Source organism: Lipotes vexillifer, unplaced genomic scaffold (genome assembly GCF_000442215.2).
Source record: "Lipotes vexillifer unplaced genomic scaffold, Lipotes_vexillifer_v1.1 scaffold1207, whole genome shotgun sequence".
In the NCBI taxonomy this organism is placed as follows: domain Eukaryota; kingdom Metazoa; phylum Chordata; class Mammalia; order Artiodactyla; family Lipotidae; genus Lipotes; species Lipotes vexillifer.
In genome coordinates this window covers 744011-754653 of record NW_006772733.1, presented here as the reverse complement: position 1 = coordinate 754653, position 10643 = coordinate 744011, and positions in this window count along the sequence as shown.

Genomic DNA, 10643 nt, shown 5'->3' with positions numbered 1-10643 from the left:
GCAGCAGCAGCCTTAGCGTCTCCTGCCCGTCTCTGGTTTCCGAGCTTTTAGCCGCAGCTCGCGCCCGTCTCTGGAGCTCCTTTAGGCAGCGCTCTTAAAACCCCTCTCCTCGCGCACCAGGAAACACAGAGGCAAGAAAAGGTCTCTTGCCTCTTGGGTAGGTCCAGACTTTTCCCCGGACTCCCTCCCGGCTAGCCGTGGCGCACTAACCCCTTCGGGCTATGTTCAAGCCGCCAACCCCAGTCCTCTCCCTGAGCTCCGACCGAAACCGAAACCGAGCCTCAGCTCGCAGCCCCGCCCGCCCCCGGCGGGTGAGCACACGAGCCTCTCGGGCTGGTGAGCGCCGGTCGGCGCCGATCCTCTGTGCGGGAATCTCTCCGCTTTGCCCTCCGCGCCCCTGTTGCTGTGCTGTCCTCCGCGGCTCCGAAGCTCCCCGCTCCGCCTCCCGCAATCTCTGCCCGCGAAGGGGCTCCTAGTGTGTGGAGACCTTTCCTCCTTCACGGCTCCCTCCCACTGGTGCAGGTACCGTCCTTATCCTTTTGTCTCTGTTTATTCTTTTTTCTCTTGCCCTACCCAGGTACGTGGGGAGTTTCTTGCCTTTTGGGAGGTCTGAGGTCTCCTGCCAGCGTTCAGTAGGTGTTCTGTAGGAGTTGCTCCACGTGTAGATGTATTTCTGGTGTATCTGTGGGGAGGAAGGTGATCTCTGCGTCTTACTCTTCCGCCATCTTGGAAAGAGCTCCCCATCAAATCTTTAACCGTGGTCATTTTTAAGTCTTTTGTCTTTTACAGAGAGTTCTGGGTGTACTCTGATGCTTTTGCAAAAATGTTCCTATAAAAGGGTTTCATCTTCAAGGAATTCATGGAAAAGACTCTGACAAGTACAGGTTTCTGGTAACTGACTATACTGCTGAACTGAATGAATAAGCAGTTTCAGAACTCTAATAGAAAACTGATGAATTCATAAAAGTGCTAACAAAAGATCAAGATGAAAAACAATTAATTACATGGGACTGAGTGAACTGATGAGGATGATTATAATTTTTGTGACTTTCTGTTTGAATTAAAAAAAAAGAAATCCACTTTAACAATTAGACAACGTTTTGCAATTTTCAGATTGAGAAAGATTAAAAAAATGTTTGAGGCAGGATCTTAAGCAAGCTCTTTCAACATAGATGGTAGTACAAAACTGGTTTGACCTTGCTGTGATCTGTTTGTGGCCTCCCCAAATTCATGTGTTGAAATCTTAATGCCCAGTGTGATGGTATTAGGAGGTGTGGCCTTTGGGAGGTGATTAGGTCATGAGGGTGGTGCCTTCTTGAGTGATATTAGTGCCCTTATAAAAGAGGCCCCAGAGAGCTCCCTTGCCCCCTTCTGCTACGTGAGGATACAATGAGAAGTCTGTAACAAGGAAGAGGGCCTCACCTGACCATGGTGGCACCTTGATCTTGGACTTCCCAGCCTTCAGAACTGTGAGCAATAAATTTCTGTTGTTTATACCCAGTTGAGGTATTTTGTCATAACAGCTTGAATGGACTAAGACAGTCCCCCTTAGAGGAAAATTTGGTAATATCTACCAAATACAAGGTGCGTATACCCTTTTGGTCCAGAAGCTGACACTTTGGGGAATTTGTCCCACGTTATATGCACACATGTGCAAGAAATTTGAGGTGAGATATTCATTATAGCATTGCTGGTCATAGAAAAAAAACTGAAAAAGTTGTCAACAAGCAGGCTATTTGTTTAAACAAATTACGGTACCTACATACAATGGAGTACTATGCAATTATGAGAAAGAATGAAGTAGCTTTGTTGATCTTATAAAGAGTTCCAAGATATATTGTTTAATTAAAAAAAGAAAAAAGAAACTAGGTGCCAAGCCATACATGTAGGAAGCTCTAATTTGTGTAAACATAAAATGGGATACACAGACATGTGTACATCTATGTATTATGCATGTGTCCCAGACACACCTCTCATGCTTGTGTATGCCTCGAGCACTTCTGGAAAATGGTTCCCTCTAGGGAGGGGAAGTGAGGAACTAGCAGTGGTTGGTGGAGACTTATTATTGTATACAATTTTTGATGACTGTGTCCTTTTTAACCATGTGCATATATTATTTTTGTAATAAAAGCAAGTTCTAAAAAATAGGTGGGAATTTATAACATATAATATATAAATGTAGGACTTCAAATTAATAGGGAAAAAATGAATTATCCAATAGATAGTATTGATACAACTGGATGGCCAGTTAGAATAAAGTTGGATACACTAAAATAATTCCAGATGGATCAAAATTTTAAAAGTAATAAAAAAATAAAACCATTAATGTTCTTGAAGAAGATGGTGATAATTTTTTATAATGTTGGATCAGGAAATAACTTCTAATCATGTAATGAAAATAAATAAAAACTGAGCAATTTGACTACAAAAAGTAAACTTTGGCTCAGTTAAAAATATAAACAAAGTTGAAAAACAAGCAAAATAGGGAAAATATTTACAAGACAAATGATAGATCACAACTAAGTATTATTGACTAAATATTCTTACAAATCAATAAAGAAAAGACCAATAACAAAAAAAAGCACAGGACGTTAACAGACGATTCATAGAAGTAAAACATTCAATGCATTAAAAGATTTCAGCCAGCTAATAATAAAATGTGAATAAAACAATAAATTTTATTTTTCACCCAGAAGATGGACAAAATTAAATGTTTAAGTTAGTATAACTCAGTGTTGTTGAGCATCAGTTTTCTCACACACTATTTAGTGGAGATGAAAATTGGTGCTTTTTCTGAAAGTCACTTCAGTAGTTAAAATGTACAATGTTCTATTTGTTCCAGCAACTGCACATTTAGAATTTACTCTGAAGACATAATCACTCAAGTTCAAGCTGATAAATCTCAGTGAAGTCCATCACAATGTTGTTTAGAATAGCACACACAAAAAGAAAACAACTGAAATGTTCATCAATGGTATATTCATCATGTAAATAATGGAACCTACTAGAATGGGATGTAATATAGACCTTTAAAATAATGATATAAATGGGACTTCCCTGGTGGCGCAGTGGTTAAGAATCTGCCTGCCAATGCAGGGGACCATGGGTTCAATCCCTGGTCTGGGAAGATCCCACATGCCGTAGAGCAACTAAGCCCAAGTGCCACAACTACTGAGCCCATGTACCGCAACTACTGAGTCCGCATGCTGCAACTGCTGAAGCCTGCACACCTAGAGCCCGTGCTCCGCAACAAGAGAAGCCACCACAATGAGAAGCCCATGCACCTCAACGAAGAATAGTCACCGCTCGCCACAACTGGAGAAAGTCTGCGTGCAGCAATGAAGACACAATGCAGCCAAAAATAAATAAATAAATAATGATATAGAGCTATAAGTTGAGACATGTGAGTTTCTCCTTGATCCATTGTCAAGTGCTTAAAGGCAAATTGAAAAGCACCATGGAGAGCACAAAATATTGTACAAGGAGAGGTCTCAGGAGGCTGCTCATTCAAACATTTACAGTGGTTTTTATTGAATAGGAGGACTTGCAGTAATTTTTATTTTCTCTCCTATATTTTAAGATTAAATCAGTGTATGTATCATTTTACCCCCACCCTCCAATGAAATGAATACTGTGCTGACATTAAAAATACTGTAGAAAAAATTGAATACCAAGAAAAGATGTTTACAACTTATTAAGTAGAGAAAATAGGTTACAAACTAGTATGTCCAGAATTATCTCATTTTTAGAATGAAGTATAGAAATATGCATTCACATACATGCATTTGTGCCTGGAAAATGCTAACTTAAATATGTTAAAAGTGATAATCTCCGCATGGTGGGATTTTAGGTGACTTTCTCTAAGATGTTTTCTACGTTTTCTTTAATGAAGTATCACTTTTAATGAAAATTATCACTGCTATTTCTTTAAAAATTATTTTAAGGATAAAAATGTCAAAATCTGGGCTTAGTGTGAAAACAAAAATTTATTCTCTCTTAAGTTACTTCTTAACCCAGTGTTTAAAAGCCAGGTTACAAAATGGCAAGGGAGGAGTTGGGTCACCATGGGGAAAACTGTATTATTCACAGATACGCCATAACTACCTAATGTTGTGTATAGAAACAATTATCACTTGATAAACTCCCTCACCAATATCAACAACCATATGTACAGACAAGCTTCTACCTAGGACTGGTAAACAGTACAAGGTCTCAAATCAGTAGTCACATTAGTCCTTTAAGCTTCATGAGCCAAGAAGGATAAAGGGTTAAACTGGGTATCAAAACTGCAGAAAAATCTGGAGTTTGTTTTCACACAAGATCCCAAATCTCACTCTCTTGTAAACGAGAATTTGAACAGTAGAAGCCCTTTTCATAGAGAACCAGGGGTTTTCAAGTTCTGATTTTATTTCTGATTTGCTTTTCATTATTTCCTGAAGCTACTGATGTTTCAGAGGCAATGTGGGAAGTGAGAGAGCCCTGGGAGAGTTTCAGGCTTTGAATTTCGGAACTCAACCATTCAGAAGTTCGTACTCCTGTTCACAAAAACAATGTCGTGGGGTCATTTTGGCCATTGGAGCATCTTGTACGAGGGCTGGAGCTTGGGTCCTGTGTGTGTTTGCTGCAGTAGCCTTTCACCCCTTCCACACTTTTCTTCTTCTCGTTCTTTTTCCCTTTATATCAACATGTTGTAGCCTGTGACACCAGCTAAATTAATCACTCACTGCACTCAGGGAAATCACCGCAGGATATAGAATAACAAAGACAACAAAATTATTGCAAGGCTGGAGAGAAGGGACTGGCGTGTGAATAAAGTCAGCACACTCTCACCAGCTGTGTCCTTGCAGGGGCTGGAGTGGCAGATTAAATTGAGACTGTTTTTTATTCTATTTACGTGGATCTGAGAATGGCCACAATACAGTACCAAGGACCCCTGATGAAGGGAAATCCCTTCAGAATGCTCAGCCTATTGTCAGAACTGAGGCTTACCCAAGCTTCAGGGTTACCCAGGGGTGCCCTCTTTGGGTTCCCCTTGGGCAAGCTCTGCTGGGGCAGATCCAGCTGAGTAACTGCTGAGCTGCCAGGATCCAGAACATACGGAGTCCTTAAGTCAGAGCCAACAGAAAAATCAAATCTCTAGCAGCCAGGAAGATGTGGCTCAAGTCCTAGCGGGCTAACCATTGGCACAATAGCCCAAGAACAAGATGGAGAGGGTGTGGGTGTGGACTTCTTTGGCCCAGGGGAAAAGCAACTCCTGACGACAAATGTAGGCTGGATACAGGGCAGGGTGGTGAGTTCACTGGTGTTTATTACACTCCTGAATTGATGGACAGATGTCAACCTGCAGGGAGCTGTCCAAGTGTGACCTAGTTGGACCTTCCTGTTAAGCATATCTCCCAAAAACTTAGATAAATGCAGAGAAGGCAACCTCATGAAACCAGCAGTTGGGCATACTGCTGAGAGGACTACTAAGGATACAGGATGACAGCATTAAGATTCAAAAGCTACTTTAAAGCCACAAACAAGAAGTCAAAAACAATAAAAGGAAATATAATGAGGATGATAATAAATCATAAACAGAAACAAACATAAATACAAACTTCTGTGTTTGGGTTCAGAAAATCAACTGAATGAGGGAGATTTAACTTAACAGCAAAGTCATCCCAAAGAAGTTCTAGGGTCATGAAGAGCCAGTTGAGTGACATAGGCATTAAGCTCGTGCCCATGGAAGAATAGAGTTTGAAAGAAGGGGAGTAAGAGTTGTGTGGTCCTCAGCACTGGTCAGACCACATCAGAAGAAGGTACCACCTTTGGTGGACCGGCATGAGCAGGAAAGCATTCAATACATTCTGGGGAATATTAGAGAGCAGAACTAGGGCCAGTCTGGGAAAATGAAAGAGAGCAAAATTGGGGCTTGTGGTGGGGTGAATTCTGTCCCTCCAAATTCATATGTTAAAGCCCTAACACCCAGTACATCAAATGTGACTCATTTGGAGATTGGGCCTGTACAGGGTGATTAAATTTAAATGAGGGCATTTGGCCCTAATCCAATCTGACTGGTGCCCTTATAAAGAGAGGAGATTTGGACACAGAGAAAGATACCAGGGGTGCACGTGCACAGAGGAAAGGCCATGTGAGGATGCAGCAACAAATGACCATCTGCAAGCCAAGGAGAGAGGCTTCAGAAGAAACCAAATCTGCCAACACCTTGATCTTGGACTTCTAGCTTCCAGAACTGTGAAAAAATAAATTTCTGTTGTTTAAGCCACCCAGTCTGTGGTATTGTGTTATAGCAGTTCTTACAAACTATTACAGGGTTCAAAAGAAACTAAATGTTTCCTAACCCAGTGGCACAGAGAATCTAGGCTACAGCGACAAATGACAAGGACTCCTTCCTTGACCAAACTTTAGTCAGGTTCCTCTTCTCAACTAGGCTTTGACCTTGGCCTGCTGGGCCCAGTTTTCACAAAGAATCCTACCAAGCCAGTTTATTTAGAATTCCCCAATCTTTGATATCTAATGAAGTTCCTCTTAGCAATTGTCCATCCACTGTGTCCCCTCACTCTGCCTATTGGCTATAAATCCCCAGTTGCTGTATTTGGGATTGAGTTCATTCTGTGCAGATGTCTCTCTCCCCTACTGCATTAGCTCAGGTAAAATCTGTCTTGCCCTCTTCAAGAAGTGTCCAGTACAGGGCTTCCCTAGTGGCGCAGTGGTTGAGAGTCTGCCTGCCGATGCAGGGGATGCGGGTTCGTGCCCCGGTCCAGGAGGATCCCACATGCCGTGGAGTGGCTAGGCCCGTGAACCATGGCTGCTGAGCCTGCGCGTCCGGAGCCGGTGCTCCGCAACGGGAGGGGCCCCAACAGTGAGAGGCCTGCGTACCGCAAAAAAAAAAAAAAAAAAAGTAAGTGTCCAGTACAAAATTGCTGTTGAACACAAACAACCTCAAAATCTCAGTGTCTTAATGACACATGTTCAGTGTACTTTCATGCTACTTGTGCTGTGTGGGTCAGCTGTGGACTCGCTCACTGCAGTCACTCAACAACCCAAGTTGATGTTGTACCCATCTTGAGATACGCTTCCACAGTCCTCAAGTCAGGGAGCAGACCCATGGTGAAACAAGCACTGGCCCTCAAAGGCCTCTTCCCGGATGTGATCTTTACTTCTGCTCACATTTTATTAGCCAAAGAAAGTCACATGGCCACACCTAACCTCATCACAGTGGGGAAAGTGAAATTCTACTGTGAGCCTACAAGAAGGAAATTTGAAATATTTGTTTTTACCCTGAAGTCTAGAGCTAGTTTTTTTTTTTTGGAAAAAATTAAATTAGTTCATGTTTACACTCTTAACAGGTTGAGGTTCCTCTAGAAAGTGGTTTTATTAAGATAAATAAGATGTTGTGATGATGCTCATGATCTAGAGGAAGAGATAGACATGTCTACCACTAACTTTAAGTCAATGTGGTGCCAGTGTTTCACTGTCAGCCCCATCATTCTGGTTTTTTCGTTTTTGTTTTCTTTTGCGGTACGCGGGCCTCTCACTGTTGTGGCCTCTCCTGTTGCGGAGCACAGGCTCCAGATGCGCAGGCTCAGCGGCCATGGCTCACGGGCCCAGCCGCTCCACGGCATTTGGGATCTTCCTGGACCGGGACACGAACCCGTATCCCCTGCATCGGCAGGCAGACTCTCCACCACTGCGCCACCAGGGAAGCCCTCAGCCCCATCATTCTGTGTTACCTAGAGCATCTACTCTTTCCTTGACCCCCTGAAGAGACCGCCTTTGGCCACCACTGATGGGGCTAGGAGTAGGCACCTCATCCAGGGTGACTTGATTAAACTAAACCAGTTAAATTCTTATTCTTGGAAGTTTGAACTAAAGGGCAGAAAGTCTAGCTACTTAGTGTGGCCAGTTTACACCTCCTGATAGGGTGCTTCTGGGGACCACAGAATTGGCCCTTGTGACTTGGGTCCACATACCCTTTCTGTGTGTGGCTTCAACAGCCTGAGCCCCATCAGCAGACCTGGTTCTATTTGCGTGGCTTCAGAAAAATGACACTGATCCAAAGAAGAGGGGATATATGTATATATATAGCTGATTCACTTTGCTGTACAGCAGAAACTAACACACCATTGTAAAGCAACTATATGCCAATGAAAATGAATTCAAAAAAAAGAAAAATGATACTGAATGATTCTGGAACAGAGTTATTGAAGAGAGAGTTCTTTAATTGAAGAGGCAGTTGGAGCAGAGTCTCAGCATTCCTTTCCAACTGTGAGAATGTGGGTACTATTGCTCAGACTCCTTACCAGAGCTGAATGTGTGCTAGGATGAGATGCCCAGAGTTGTAAGATGAGACATTTCTACGAACAGTGTTCACCTCACTTTCTTATATTCCTATAACCTGGGTCTCTATATCTTGTCACTGGCTGAGTCACCTTCACTAAAATGTAGACATTTAACCCCATGCAATGGGAACTTGGAGGAAGGCACCAGGTTTTAATATATCTTTTGAACTTTTAGGGAGTATCAGGAATATTAATGCTCACTTTCCTGGGATACAGGCCATTGATCAGTCTGCACAGTGTGAACTGGTATTTGTGTGTGTGTGTGTGTGTGTGTGTGTGTGTGTGTGTGTGTGTTTGGCTCTGTGACTGTTCCTGCCATCAACGCCACCTCCCTCTCCCTCACACAGCTTGTTGGAGTCCTTTTATGTTAACACCCTCTGTAAGAAGCCTTCAGTTTGCTAGCACTGCTCACTGCAAACAAATGCATCAGAAAACAATGCACACCCCTGCCCACCGGTAATCAGAGCAATTACTTAACGAGCTCATCTCTATTTCCTCTAGGGTGGACTAATTAAAAGGCTTCCATGCTGTTGTCAGGAATGGACAAAGTGTGTTTTGTACTACTTTTTGGAAAAGCTGAAAGCTAACATTGGGTTCTATGTGGAAACACTTTCAACATTCACAGAATTCTTCTCATCTCTGCCCTTCTAGGGTGGGCTCAGTTGTTGGCCATGATTGAAAAGGCAGGGCAAACAGTGAGGAGGTGGCTCGCACCTTATTTTGAAGACAGGTTGTCTAGAGCTATAGAATGGTGGTTCTCAAACTTTAGCACCCATCAGGATCCCTTGGAGGGCCTGTTAAGTCACAGCGTGCTGGCCTCTCCCCAGAGTTTCTGATTCAGTAGGTCTGGGATGGGGCCCAAGAACTTGCAGTGCTTCAAAGAAGCTCTTTTCTTCTCCTGTTCCCACCACTCCAGGAACACAGCTTTTCCAGTGGAGCTCAAGGGAAAGAATTAGCCTTAGACACTGTTATTTTGCAAGATGGAATAGATGCTGATGCACTTGACTCTGGTAGAAGGGATGTAAACTCTGGGTTCAAATCCCAGTTCTGCCACTTGGTTATTAGATGACCTTGGGCTGATTACTCAGTTCTCTGATTCTCAGTGTCCTCATCCATAAAATGGGGGCATGCACTTGATTTATTTATTTTTTATAAATTTATTTATTTATTTTTGGCTGCGTTGGGTCTTCGTTGCTGCACGCGGGCTTTCTCTAGTTGCAGCGAGTGGGGGCTACTCTTCGTTGCGGTGAGCGGGCTTCTCATTGTAGTGGCTTCTCTTGTTGCAGAGACTGGGCTCTAGGCGCGTGGGCTTCAGTAGTTGTGGCACACGGGCTCAGTAGTTGTGGCACGCAGGCTCTAGAGTGCAAGTTCGGTAGTTGTGGTACACGGGCTTAGTTGCTACGCGGCCTGTGGGATCTTCCCAGACCTGGGCTCGAACCCGTGTCCCCTGCATTGGCAGGCAGATTCTTAACCACTGCGCCACCAGGGAAGTCCCTTCTCTGGGCAGTTTTGAGTGATTTTTTTATTCCTGAAGGTTTATGTAATGCTCATGTGATGAATGTCAGGCACCTTTTCTTTATGCTACAGTGCATTCCTTAAAAAGATTTGTTTAAGATGAATCAAGTCTTAAGAGACAAAGGATAACTTTGCCAGCAACTTTGCAGGCAGGGGACTTTTTTAATAAACAGAAAAAAGAAAACAGAAAGCTCCAAAATTTACTTTCTTCCATGGAAACATTTTAGCACAGGGAGGAAAAAGTATGTTGATACAGTACTACTTTCTACACTTGTGCATTGAAAGCACACACCCAATTTATACCAAGAGACTTCAGTGAAAATATTTAAGTGCAACAGCTCAGTGACAAAAGAAAGTTCTGGAAAGAAGAGCGTAGAAGGGTATGGAGTCATCTGATTCTCTGTGCTCACGTCCACTGCCTTCTCAAGCCCAGTCAAAGTTATTAATCCTGCTCTTGGCGCTGGTAAAAGAAAATCGCCTTAAAGAGAATATCTCCCATACTTATTTCCTGCCAAGCTTACTCAGAAACCCAAACAGTTTCAGTTAATTATGACTTCGGGGTCTTTATCAACAGCTCTATTTTATTGAGCCATTATTATGTGCCTGACTTGAGGCTGTTTATTTTGTATACATTATCTTAGATAATACTCACAACAACCTAGAAAAGAGTTACTAAAATTACCCCCAATTTACAGATGTGGAAACTGAAGCCTGCCCAAGTTTGTAAGAACTAGACACTCAGAACCTGAACTCAGGCCTGCCTGACACATTGAAAATCTCTAA